Source organism: Biomphalaria glabrata, chromosome 6 (assembly GCF_947242115.1).
Source record: "Biomphalaria glabrata chromosome 6, xgBioGlab47.1, whole genome shotgun sequence".
Classification (NCBI taxonomy): Eukaryota; Metazoa; Mollusca; class Gastropoda; family Planorbidae; genus Biomphalaria; species Biomphalaria glabrata.
The window spans coordinates 13407863-13421805 of NC_074716.1; the positions used below are offsets into that span (position 1 = coordinate 13407863).

Here is a 13943-nt window from a genome sequence, read left to right on the forward strand (position 1 = left end):
AGTAGAGCCTGATGATTCTAAAATTTTATTGGGCGAATATATTCCAAACAATATCAGATCTTTTTATAGCTTTTAGAAGAATTGGATGTTATTTGGGATTCTAGTTAGTTAAAAAAAAAAAAAACACTAAAAACTTGAAGGCCGAAATTTTTATGCAGATTTTTCAGTTAGTCATACATACATCGTTGATTTTTTTTTTATGGTTGATTTTCCTGTACTATAGATAAAAATGCACATTATCTTGAAATTAAAATCAAATTGAATAAAAAAAATATTTGTAGATCTGAACAAAAGTTGGTAAAGATGTAAGATTGTAGGCTTATTGACTCACTATATTGTTATTTTATTTAGACTGACTCATTCACAGACTTAACTTAGGCCTATATCACCCATTATATACAAAATTAATAAATGACACTCTCAGAAATGTATTGACTCTTTCAGTAAATCGCTTATCACATTTAAAATATACATTGTAAAAATAATGATAATAATTATCAAATGTGATGAAAAAAAAAAAGAAAAACAAATAATCCAAACTGGCAGCACCAATTAGCAGACAATTAATGTCGTAAACAAGAATACACGAAATAGGGCTACAGGCTTGGCTAATTATCTATATTGGCTAAGAAAATCAGTTACAAAGCTTTATAGTCATAGATCTAAGTCACAAATTGATTTGTGCACACTTACCTCTGTAACATCGTATATGACAATTAAGTTTCCATTTATGATTTGCTGTAAAATTGATGATAAAAATCTTCGGGAATAGTTTCTTTATATAGTAACAAATTCTACCGGAAGTCAATTTACCACGCAACCAAGGACGCCTCGGTGAATGGAACTTATGCTTAGTTTCCTTAGTGTTGGCAGTCCATGTAATATATAGTCTTTGGTCCAAACTAACATTAACACCAGTATTATTTAGGTTCATAAGGGTTGCTTCGGAGCCGTATTTGTGTAGGAAGGAAACTAGTTCATTGTTGGAGGCGTGCAGATTTTATCGAATTTTTGAAACTTGCGTCTTACACAATTTGTAGATGTTTTGCAATCCACGACCTCCATCCTTGCTGTGCAGGTAGTAGTGTAGGTCGGTGTCAGTCCAGTTGATGTGACAAGTGTGTAAAGGAGCACCGGGACGGCCAAGCTGTTTATTGCAGTGATGAGGTTACTGCCAGGCAGTTTAGTGTTGTGGATTGTTTGCTGTCTTTATTTATATTTATAACGAAAGTCCTCTTTCATTTTTTTTATGTTTTATTATTATTAAATTGGTCGTACATTGACCAAAATCGTCATAATTGATGGCAAGGGAGATCACCAAGTATTCTACTGTGATTTAAGGAAATTAGCTAACACGACTTTCACATTTCTATTAACTGCTGAAACAAAAATGGTGTAGGGGAAATGACTGCTAACAGGCGCCACGTGACCATGCACCAGGGGCTGCTTTCTTCTGGTGTCCTGATATGAGAGTTTCGTATCTGTGCCTGTGGCAAACATCAATGCAGTACATTAGATTTTATCTAATACCATCTTTCGAACTGAGATTGAACTTCATTTGAAGTTGTTTATTTATAACTCGTGATACGCCAGCGGTAATAAAAACTTTTTAAATTGAAGACTACACATGCAAGCTTTTTCTGATTAAGTATTAGTTTGCAAATTTAGCATAGAACTAACATGTCACGGTTTCCTTATAAAGTAAAGGGAGCTAATCCGTCCATAATTGCAAGTAACTATCACTCTCTGTTGACACATGCTCCAGTCCTCATGCCCAAACCACTTTCCCTTCCATAGACATATTTAATTTCAACCCCAAATAGGATTTGAACTGCATACTCTTCACATTATGACGTCAGAACTATAATGACTCCTAGTTATGTGCCATATGAATTTAAAACAAAACCATTAACGACTTGAAGTGAGATGAGGTTTCAGTGAAACAAGTTGGTGCGACAATTTATGCAAACAATGTGTTGAGAATTTAGTGAAAGACTTCAGTAATGAAACTTAACTTTTCTTTAAACACAAAATATTGTTGTAACCCTGCCTTGCACCTTCCACGTGTTTCTCTATCTCTTCCATACAAATTACGATCTAATTATTAATACACAATGGCTATCATGTGACAGTATTTTTTCGTTGTTTTATCAATATTATCACGTGGCTAAATGTTTGTTTACAATTGGTGCATGAGGTCCATTGTTAGAAACTAAGGAGCAGTCTTTTGTGCAGCCTGAAGACTGTAGTGGGCACCTGAAGACTGTAGTGGGCACCTGAAGACTGTAGTGGGCACCTGAAGACTGTAGTGGGCACCTGAAGACTGTAGTGGGCACCTGAAGACTGTAGTGGGCACCTGAAGACTGTAGTGGGCACCTGCAGAAGGGAAGGCTGTCGTTTGGTTTCTATTCAGGCTTGGTGGAGAAAGGATTGGTAGAATTAGGTACAAGACTCTTTGGATGAAGATGTTTGTCTTGTTGAATAAACACATTTATTTACTGTAAAACTTCGTTGAGTTGCCTACCTTAGATTTACAATAATATTAATAAGAAGCCTTTGTCATGGTTGTTGGACTCTTGAGGCAGGCATCAAACAAGTAGTAATTGTTTTGGGGTCAGTCTACAACAGCGGTTCTCAACCTTTTAAGCTCGGTGACCCCTTTTACAACCCCCCACTCTGCCGCGACCCCCTCCCCCACTCACACATACAGCAATAGAAGAATAGACAAAAACAATCATTTTTTTCAATGGTCTTAGGCGACCCCTGGCAAATCGTCAATCGACCCCCAAGGGGATCGCGACCCACAGGTTGAGAACCCCTGGTCTACAACATTCATACATAGATTCGACCAACCACCGCTGTAATACAGTTGCTCTATAAATAGAAAGCCAGATGCCCTGGTCCTAGCCACATTGATCACAAAGGGAAATCTCAAAATCCCTTGTGACATATCCGATAATAGAATCTTATCTTTACAGCTTGTTCATGTATCAATAGAATCAATCTATGAAATTATCTCAATTCATTCTTCCAACCTAGCCACAGACACCAGACTCACACACAAACACACACACACGCGCAGACACACACAGTCATACTACCAATTTATTACTAGTTCAGATTACAGAACCAAGCCGGTCAGCGGTGTGGCTTTGCTTTCTAATAAAGGGAACACTCTAGAACTGTGTTTCCCAAAGTGGGGTACGCGTAGCCCCAGTGGTACGGGTAGACGTCGGAGGGGGTACGCGTTGCACCTCATTAACTAGGCGATACCCTTTATTACGTTCTGTTAAAAAATGTAAAAAATTTTTCAATAAGTTTTAATTCACTTTCTTGAATATTGTTTTTTTTATTTTAGATGTATACAAACTCATAATCGGTGTTATTATGCATCTTGAAAAAACAATGTCAATAAGTTCGGGTAATGAATGTTTTTCAAGGTCAATAAGATGACATTTTATTTTCATTTATAATTATAACTTTAGAAATGCATAGATTAATCCCACCAGTTTAATACTTAAATGTTAAAGATTTATAGTTTTTGATCAACAAATGACATTAGAGAATAATTAAGGAGTCCTATATTACAGTGCGTAATAGACAATCGATACAAGTCTCAAAATATACGTTTTATTTGTGTGATTTATTAAGGTTAGAATCTTCACGCATTTTAACTCTCAAGTATCTGAAATACATCTTGTCTTTTCCAACTTCATATTTATGAGAAGTTGCTTTTTCAGCATTTGTAAACATTAAGTGGGGAAAAAAATGGAACAGACTATTTCTACGTGATCTCAGATTAAAATGAACAACCATGAACCAAATTATGTGATCTGTCATGGCAGCACATTGATGCAATCACATAGAAAAAGTGGGGGACGAGGGTTCTCAGCACTACAAACATTATAAAAGGGGTACACAATGGTCGAAAGTTTGTGAAACACTGCTCTAGAATAAGGTTCTTAAAGCCTAAGCCTTCCAGCCTTCCACGCTCTATCGACTTATCGTCTGCTCAATGTTTTTTACGTATTCTGTGACGCAACAAAACTTTCAAGACAGGTTGTTTTTTTTGTTGTTTTTTTACTCTCGTTTAATATTTACATCGATGAAACAAAAATACTTTGTAGGATGGAAGAGACAGAGAGATAGCCCTGTAATGATTCCGTTCGGTGTTTGTTTAAGATTAATCGAGCCAGGGGGGACAAATCCATACCGAGACGTGGGCTTAGACACACATACACACATCCACAACAAACGCACACACACACACAACATGTTATACAGAGGAGGGAAGAAGACGAGCAGAGAACACACACGCGCAAAGAAAGTAGTACTGAATAGTAAAATAGTCAAAGTAGAAGAATAAATAGCCATCATTAGTAGTGATCAAACTTCGGGAACTTTTTCAAAATACGTGACAGACCAAAAAATAACTTGAAAAACGCCACTTAAAATACTTACATTTATGAAAATGGTAGGGAAAATACACAGACACTAGTAAATCATCATCTATGGCTGAAAAACTATAAAACAACTCATTGTTTGGTGTATCCGCTGGACAGGCTAAATCAATCGATCGAAAACTATGTTTTTAAAATGTATATGACTATTTGTGTGCACTGTAGAATCACATTCTCTAAGATCCTCAGTTAGAACCTACATTTTGACCTGTGCAAAGCCCTCAGCCCCCTGGATGACAAAGTGGTCATCATCGAACCACGATGGACGAACTATATATATATATATATATATATATATATATATATATATACATTTTGACCTACATTTTGACCTACATTTTGTACAATTTGGTTGCCAACATCGAAGTTGAATGTTATCGTTACTGAGATTGTTTCGTTTCAAGTATTACAAAAAATCCACAATGTACATAAAAAGGAACTCCTAAATATCAAACAATTTTCATGAGATAATATATATAATACACCTACACAATTAGTAATGACGTAACACTCACGTGTTGTGTGACGCGCAGCACAGAGACAAGAGGGTATATTCTGGACGTGACTTGCATTTCGATCTACATCCGTCCGCTCTGATCTAGTCAATAAACCTTTGTAGTGTGTGTCAGGCACCCGTTACCATCATGAGTACAGTCTGGAGTGCAGATCACACGACCAGGCAGACAACTTTTTCTTCATTAACTCAAATCTTTCTCATGTTTGGGCCTTTTTCCTTTGGGTGATCAGGGAAAGCCGTGTCTAATATTATGTCTCTACATTATTTAATTTCAGGCTCCACTAGATCCCATAATTAATATAATAACAGCCAGAAAAAAAACACGATTTTAATTTCATAATGAAAACTTTCCTAATTACAAAAGTCCAAAGAAAAGAAAAGGGTCTAGATATTTTTTTTAAAGTGCACATGTATCGATTGGTTTCGATGAAACGAGAGGCTGGATTTGAGGAGAAACTCTTCCACAGAATGTAGTCTTTAAAAAGTCTGAAATGTCATTAATTTATCAGTCAGGAATGGGCGTCTTGAGCATCTTGCCAACCAAAAATACTTCTCAAGAAGAGACGTCAGAAAATAATGTATTTATCACCGATGTGAAATGTTTCAGAGAGTAAAGAAAAATGTTAATAAAAGCTAATTCTATCTGTCAACACAGAGAGCTGACATTTTCAAAAGCCTTCGTTCCGTGTACAAACACAGTCTCCAGAAGTTTGACATTTTTTTAAGGTCTCTCTCGTCGGTTTTGAGTTAAAAGTGTTCTAACAGCCTCTTTAATGGACTTCGCTACTGTTTTTAATACTATTAAGATCAAAACCCTATGCGGGGGGCCCTGCATAACGGAAGGGAGGAAACTATTACATATAATAAATGTAATAATGGTATAAAATCGGTATTTATCCCTACGAATGTTATTTATTTCCCTTCATGCGTATTTTATAACAAAACGATATGGTTGGGAAACAAATGGCATTAACTAGACAGGTTATTGTCCAGATGGTCACTATTGTCACAGAAGGCTTGGTCAATAACGAGACATTTTCTTTCTCTTCTTGTTCCATCATTCCCCCTGCCACTGTCTTAGTGGCTCTGTGCTCAGTGGAATCAGACGATTTAAAAAAAAAATAAATAAAACAAAACTACTGCGCATGCTCAGTTGACCTCTCTTCGTGATTTCAGTGTCACTTCCGAGGACCCCAGTGCTGGAGGTGCTACCGCTATGTTGATTACGCCTCCATATAATTACAGCGGTGGGGACTGCAGGGGTATTTTAATACGGGGGGAACGGGGGCAGATGGTGGTCACCAACGCGGGGCAGCGGCTGTTTGCGTGCTTGCTGCTCCCCCTGGACCTTCACTCAAACACACTTAATTTTGACGTTGACAACTGGGCAATGATGTATAGGTTGCCCTATAACCTTTCCAAGCCATAAGACACGAGACTAAATCTCAGAGCCTGGGTCATTTTTTAGAAGCCCTGACCTATTCCTACATAGTGCATGGATTTTCTACCAGCCCTTGTACACCTCATTGTATATAAGACAGCGCAGTGGCCATATAGTGAGAGATAGGCCTACCAAGTTTGATCACTTCACAAAATACACAGATGATGACAAAATAAAAAGTTTGATAAAACTATGAAACAATTTTGGGGTTCATTAGATGAGATAAGAATTTGCATTTTTAAAAGCTAGGACATTAATTGTTTCGTTTTTTTTTTTTGTTTGTTTTGCAAGTGAATGAGGTCATGTGTTATGTAGATTATCTTATCTTATATAATACGGACGTTACTTCAAAAAAGAAGATGATTACTTCCAACGCGTCATGCATTTAGTCATGCATATTAACCAATGACCTAAATTCTGCCAAGTCACTGTTTTTTCTGGCTATACCAAGACTGGACATGGTGATCTCATAACACTCCACAGAAATGTGAACAACTTCAAAAAGCTGAAATAATGCGTTGTTTTGTTAAGTAGTTATAAGAAGTCTTTTTTTAAAAAAAATCCCTAGCCTATGTAACATATAATTTAATGTTTAGATCTTAGATGTATGGTTTATATCTAGTTCTAGATCTAATAGTAATTGAACATTGTAAATAAGAGCACTCTCGTCTCAAAATTATTGTTGTGCTATTCTTAGAAACATATTCTAGATCTAGAATGATCTAGGTAATTAATATTTTTAAATTTACAATCTAAAATGATTAAAATCAACTGGCTTGAATTATTGCTATCTAGTTTTTTCGAAAGATTATCTCAATAGAAACTAACAGGATATCATAGATTTGCTTGAATATATATTGTTCTGTGATTAATAGCCCATTCTAATAAAAATCTTTTATTGTCCGTAAGGAAATTTGTTTTACAATTTGTGCAATACACCAAACAAAACATTATAACTATAAAAAAAAATATGTACATTTACACCAGACTCACTCATAATTTACATGTGAAAAGTTTATATCAGATTGTTTCTATATAATGATTTGATTGCCAGAGGGTACACCAGACTCAGTCATAATTTGCATGCGAAGGTTTATATTCCATAGTTTCTTTTTAATGATTTGATTGCTAGGGGAACAAAAGAGTGTTTGTGTCTGTTTGGCTTTGCTATCTGTGTCTTGTATCCAGACCCAAAAGGTGATTTTTTATTTCTAGAATCTTTTTAGCTTTTTTATGGATGTTTGTCTCAGCTGCCCAAATGGGGTTTGTTTTTTGCCAATGACATTACCAGCAACATTAAGAATTCTATAAAGCTTATTGTTATTTTTAATGCTCAGATAGCCATACCAGGCAGTAAAACGTAAAATATTCTAAGTATAATCCGCAAAGTGGGATTGCATTATTTCTAAAATTTGAAAACTAAAGATCATTACTTTTCTAAGACAGAAAGAGCGATCTTCCAAGATTCAAGCGACTTTCCTCACAGCTTGAAAAAGAGTTACTTACATAAGGATCGGATCATGATTGGATAAGAATATGTTTCCGTTTTTCAGTCTAGGTATAATATATATAGTCTGTGGTCTCAGCTTTTCGTTACACGTCCAATACTGTATTCTGTCCAGGCGTCCCAGGGGTTAAAGTGCACGTTAGGTAACATAGACAGTAAAGGTTCTTTAGTCCTTGCAATAAAAGTTAGTTCGTCCAGTTGCTTTGTCCATCTCATTGAAAGAAGAGAACGAGACAGAGCGAGAACTAGAGAGAGTAGGAAAGTTCATTTGCCAGGCCATTCATCCATCAGCTACAGAATAGAAAGGGGAGCATTAGAACTAGCAGCTACCTCCGTATTAAACCACCTACCCTGACCAAAGTCCAAACTGTCCGATCTCCTGACTAGCAATCTAGCTGTAGGAAAGAGTTAATTGTTTCCCAAGAGAAAACAAACAAAACAAAAAAAAAAAGATTCGAACCGAACACTGTCTTCAGACTGCGCTCTCTTTAACCACTCGTAACTAATCTAATTGTTAGACGACTTTCCCCTAGACTTTCAATTTGTACGGGCCATCAGGAATACATGTCATTTTATATTCACGTCAATGTTTAGATCGAGAATGCTAATACATAACACTTATTTTACAAATCAGCTTTTGACTAGCGCTTCCTTAATGTCCCTACCGCATGCTGACTGCGCTCTGGTCAAATCTTTCTTTGTGGCATTGGGTGCCGGGGAGGGTAGGCATTTGGGAGAAGGTTTCCGTGCTTTCTATCGGCGCTAAGCCAACTCATCTTTGGCAGGGATTCGAACTCAAGCCTCCTTGACAGGCAGCCAAGCCATGTAGGTCTCCCAGCCACGAATAGGAGACAATGGCTTCAGTTGTTCTGGATTATAGCGCAACGGCACATGTTTAAATGAATTAAGTGTCTCCGCCTTCATCGACGGGTATACAGTAAATAAGTAACGATTACCTCACTGTAAGATCACAATGACTTTGTAACACCTGAGTCCTGGAAAGTAAGACCTTTTCTTCTCATGTCAACTCAAACTCTGTGGCCACATACCAAGGCCCTCAGAGATAGCAAAAACATTTCTTCAGGGAACAGAAGAGGAAGACAGAGGAAATCTGTTATTGAATAAAATTCTATCCAAGGCAAAGGATAGAAGAGAATGGATAAAGACAGTTGATAGATCTTGCGTGGTGCCCAAACGGTCCAACAGACCAAGGGATAGGTGAAGTCTGTTAAAGCTACAGAGTTTAAAAGACTTGTTTCAACGTTGTATTGAAGCTTGCTAAGTCTCCACTAAGTTGACAGTGTTAACGTATCAATACCAGGCATCTAATAACACAATGGAAGTTTTCCACGGATAACACTCATTATCCAAATTGTTGCATGCGATACAATTATTGCAGGAGTATTTATTGATGACGCTATAACTAGATGGCTGTATCGTTAGACGTGCGTAGTAACAATCTGTATCAATTACATTGATTGGAAACAGAATAAAAGAAGGGAAACATATCACACAGACTCCATCACAGTTGTAGTTCTTGGAATAATTGTCGTAGGTTTTAACGGCGTCGTAAAACTTCAAAAATTCTGTCTCCAAGAAATATTTTTTTCAGTAAATATTTTGGAACAAAAACATCTGCATTAATTATTTACATCTTTTTTTTTAAAACCATAATACTTCTTTGTTCTTTTGTTCCTAATTTAAAATGTAGATCTTGTGGAGAATATTTTTACCAGCGTTTCGAGGTCTGTAGAAATTTTTTACTGTGATTCGAGTTCTGAAGAATATTTAAACTGCGATTCGAGTTCTCGATATTTTACTGTGATTCGAGTTTTGGACAATATTTTTACCTATAACTCGAGTTCTGGAGAATAGTTTTGGCTGCGATTCGAGCTTTGGGGAATATTTTTTCCTTGGAATTAAAGTCTGGAGAATATATTTACTTGCGATTCCAGTCTAAGTGGTGAGCCAAGCTTTATTTCCAAGGAAGCTCCTCAGTGTTCAACACATCTTTCTGCAGTCTGACAACGCCGACAGACTCCAGCAAGATTATGACTCCTATTTACACTGAATTTACCTAATCCTTAGCTACCTTTCTTTAAAAAAAATGAGCAGCCTTATCTTATCTTATCTTATATAATACAGACGTTACTTCAAAAAAAGAAGATGATTACGTCATATGTGTCATGCATTTAGTCATTCATTTTAACCAATGACCTAAATTCTGTCAAAGTCACTGGTTTTCCTGGCTAGCTCAGGTAACCCATTCCATGCTCTAATAGCACTAGGGAAGAAGAAGTAATTGTACAAATTTGTCCTAGCATATGGAATGAGGAATGTGCCTTTATCTTTGTGTCTTTCAGAGTATTTTATTAGGTTTTGTTTTTGTATTTGAAGATAATGGTTCAGTGTATTATGTACAATTGCTACTTTACTTTAAAGTCTTCTGTCCTGAAGAACTAACTTTACCTGCAGGTTTTATTTCGCTGTTATTTCTCCTAAGATCAACTTTTTAACGATGTCTTGCTGATTCAGTTTGAGCTCATTTGGCTAGAAATCAGGTATGCATTTGAAAGATTTGGCACTTTATATTTAGGGATGGGCGCGGTGAGGATATCGGATTTCGAACCTAGCGGTCTCTAGTTCGAGTCTTGGTGAAGTAAAGTAAATGTACCCCTTTCAGGCCGATCTATGTGGGCAGAGGGATTAAAGCTCAATTGTTACTATGGTCAACGGTTAACGAGGGTGTCATGTAGCCAGCACAACTATCAACCGTCTTTACTTTCCCAACGTTACGTATGTCAGGTACCCATTGTACGGATTCAAGGGCGTGCCCTTCGGTTCGAAAGGCTAGCGATTTATCACTCACCCACCAGGCCCAAAAAGAAGTCCAGGATTTTAATTTGTTAGCCTTGGAGCGTCTACATGCCACCACGACTACAAGTCTTACCAACTATTCCTTGTTGAAAGTTAAAGCTATCAGTCGTTGTATAGGCTGCAGGGTACCCTCGTTTACCATTGGCCACAGAAACACCTTTCGCTCCTATAGACCGCTGGATATCAAAATGAAACTTTACTTGTTCTATACATGTAAATAAAAGCAGCACCACTCACCCCTACCCGCCTTATACACACATTCTGTCTTGTGCACATAGTCGCTAATCACCTCCCGACAGTGGGCCATTTAGATTACGGAGAGGGGTGTGGACGGGGTCAGGAGGGAGCAAGCTTCTGTCCAGCCACGTGGGAAGTGGGCGTGGAGCGAGGTCAGAGGGCAAGTGTGTGGACACTTGATATTCCCTCACCCACCTCTACGAAGGGTGTCCATTAAGGGGATGCTAATAATTTTAGTCAGGACGTTCTATCTGCTAGTGGAATGTTAATGATTGAACCAAGCGGTTCGGGGAATAATAATAACCAAAAAATAAAACACGAACTTAAACAACCGGGCGACTTGACCCCATACATTGTATTTCAAATATTATTTTCAGTTGGTCTGGCACATTTTGGGGGCTGTTCATTTAACCAACATGCCTGTGTTTTCTTCAAGTCATCCGGTATAGGATAAAGCATAGGGCATAATGTGCACTCAATTCAAAACCACAATCCACGATTTTCTGCGCATAGGAGCGATTGGCTACAAGCATACATCTCCATCTGATCTGACTTATCAGACACCTGCACGCCCAAAGGAGGACAAAAAGGAGGACTAGACTTTAGAAAGGAGGACAAATAGGAGGACTAATCTATAAAAATGAGGACATTAAAGACGACAAAAATTTACGAAGGAGGACAGAAAGGAGGACCAAGACTTACAAAGGAGGATAACAATACACTTCAAGCAATACAAAGAAAACTTTTAAAAATCTAAATTTACAAGTTAATTCATTCAAAATATCATATCTTATCTTATAATTTACAGACGTTCCTTCAAAAGAGAGAATAATTACGTCTTACTCGTATCCATGAGTTAATCTAGTTTGTGCATGTTAATTAGAGACTTGAACTCTACCAAGTCATTGGTTAATTATTAAATCTTAGGCTGTTTAACTTCTGTACCATATAATGTAGGAATCATATCTTTCAGACAAAGCTAGTTGACACGACTTTATAATGTTGAGGAAAATACCTCTGAAATGGAGAGTCTATAATATTCTATATCTTCTTCTATTTCTTTGGCCCTAATCATTCCTTTGTTATGTGTAAGACGAAATTGCTCAAATATAATTAAGATTCTTCTTCTTCCCTTCTGGTATTAATAAAACTCGTTTTACGACTGGTAACCACTGCGCGGCTCATCTCAGATACAGGATTACTGATCTGAACCCTCTGACATGTCAAATGAGAACGAAGAAGAAAGTGTACATTGAACATTGGTAATATTACGCAATCGATAGATGTAGAGGTTTTATTTAGGGCGCACATCAAAGAACATAAGCGTACAGCATAACACATGTGTGCAATACTATGAAGTAGCTAAATATGCACAGCAAAGTATGTCATAGCACAAAAACATAAAACTTGATTTCTTCCAGAGAAAGAGTTATCATTCCTTTCGTTGTTTTTTCTGAAGTTTCCGTTGCTTTAAAAAAAATGGTCGAATTAATTTTTGCCTTGACAAGAACAAAATAATTCGATTTTTGTATCACATGTTGGTGAACTGCTTGATTGATTGATAATAAGTTAATTATCAGTCAACTTTTGAAAAATTGCTCTGGCTTTAACCGGGGTCCCGGGTTCGAATTCTGGTGAAGACTGGGATTTTTTACTTCGGGATCTTGGGGCGCTTCTGATACCACCCAGCTCTAATGTGTACCTGACATTAGTTGGGGAAAAGTAAAGGCGGTTGATCGTTGTGCTGGCTACATAAGACCCTCGTTAACCGTAGACCACAGAAACAGATGACCGTTACATCATCTGCCCTATAGATCACAAGGTCTGAAAGGGGCACTTTACTTTTAACTGGAATGACATGCCAACTATTCTTATTTGATTCAACGTAACACTGTGTTCAGATCTGGAGTTGCTAACTTTGTCGAAATTGTTTTACTCAGAAGCATGTTTTCAGCAGGTCACTCTGAAATGGTTAGATGTAAACATAGGATGTGAGTCAATATCTAAATCCGGGTTATTTTGCTTTTTTATTTTCTTCGAAATGAGGGTGTAGTCTGTTTAGTCATTAAAACATAAACTATTAGGAAGATAGAGTAGAAGCTTTTATAAGCTAACCCCGCCCAAAAGGCTAGCATAAGCTGCATTATATTGAGAGAGTAAATACATTCTAACTAGCCGTCCGGAGGACCTGGAGCAACTTTAGATTTTGTTTTCACACACATACACACACACATTTGGTCCAGACAATCCACAAACATTTAGACTAAAGAAAGTTACAATATGAAAAAAAAAAGGGGGGGGGGGCTCTGTGTGTGTGTGTGTGTGTGTGTGTGATAATCTTCTTTTATGACATACAGTGCGATCCGCTTAATTACAAACCGCCTAACTGTATAATCCGCTTAACTGCATCTCGTTTAAAACACAGACAAATACGAATTCATTAACATTAAAACATGAGGAAGATGGGGCAGTGGGAGGGGTGAAATTAATCACACCTGGTTACAATTGATTGCACACAATGATGAGTCTTCAGTCTGGTCTCATATAGTGACTATAGTCTTAGAAAGACTTTATCCCTTTTAAACAAAACAATAAGCTGGCGATTCGTGTTTGACATACAGTATAGACTGTATAGTACACATGTTAAACATACATTTTGTTTCACTGATTTAAAGACGATAGATATATATATATATAAAAAAAACTACATCAGCCCTTGCATTAGTCTAGCCGGTTCCCTTAATGAGGCTGTTCTAATATAATATTATAGCTTTTATATAGCGCTACTTTCATGCTTATAGCATGCTCAGAGCGCTTTGGTCCAATCTCATTTGTGGATCAGTGGGGGTATCTAGGAGTTGGTTATCCGTGCTTTAGCAGTTCAGTAAATACAACTCTGCCCGA

The 13943-nt window shown here is 37.2% G+C and overlaps 1 protein-coding gene across 9 annotated transcripts in view; it reads left to right on the forward strand.

The window, feature by feature from the left end:
- The window catches only part of LOC106052128 (cubilin-like), a 300170-nt gene that overhangs the window by 55673 nt on the left and 230554 nt on the right, over positions 1–13943 (forward strand). The window lies entirely within an intron of this gene.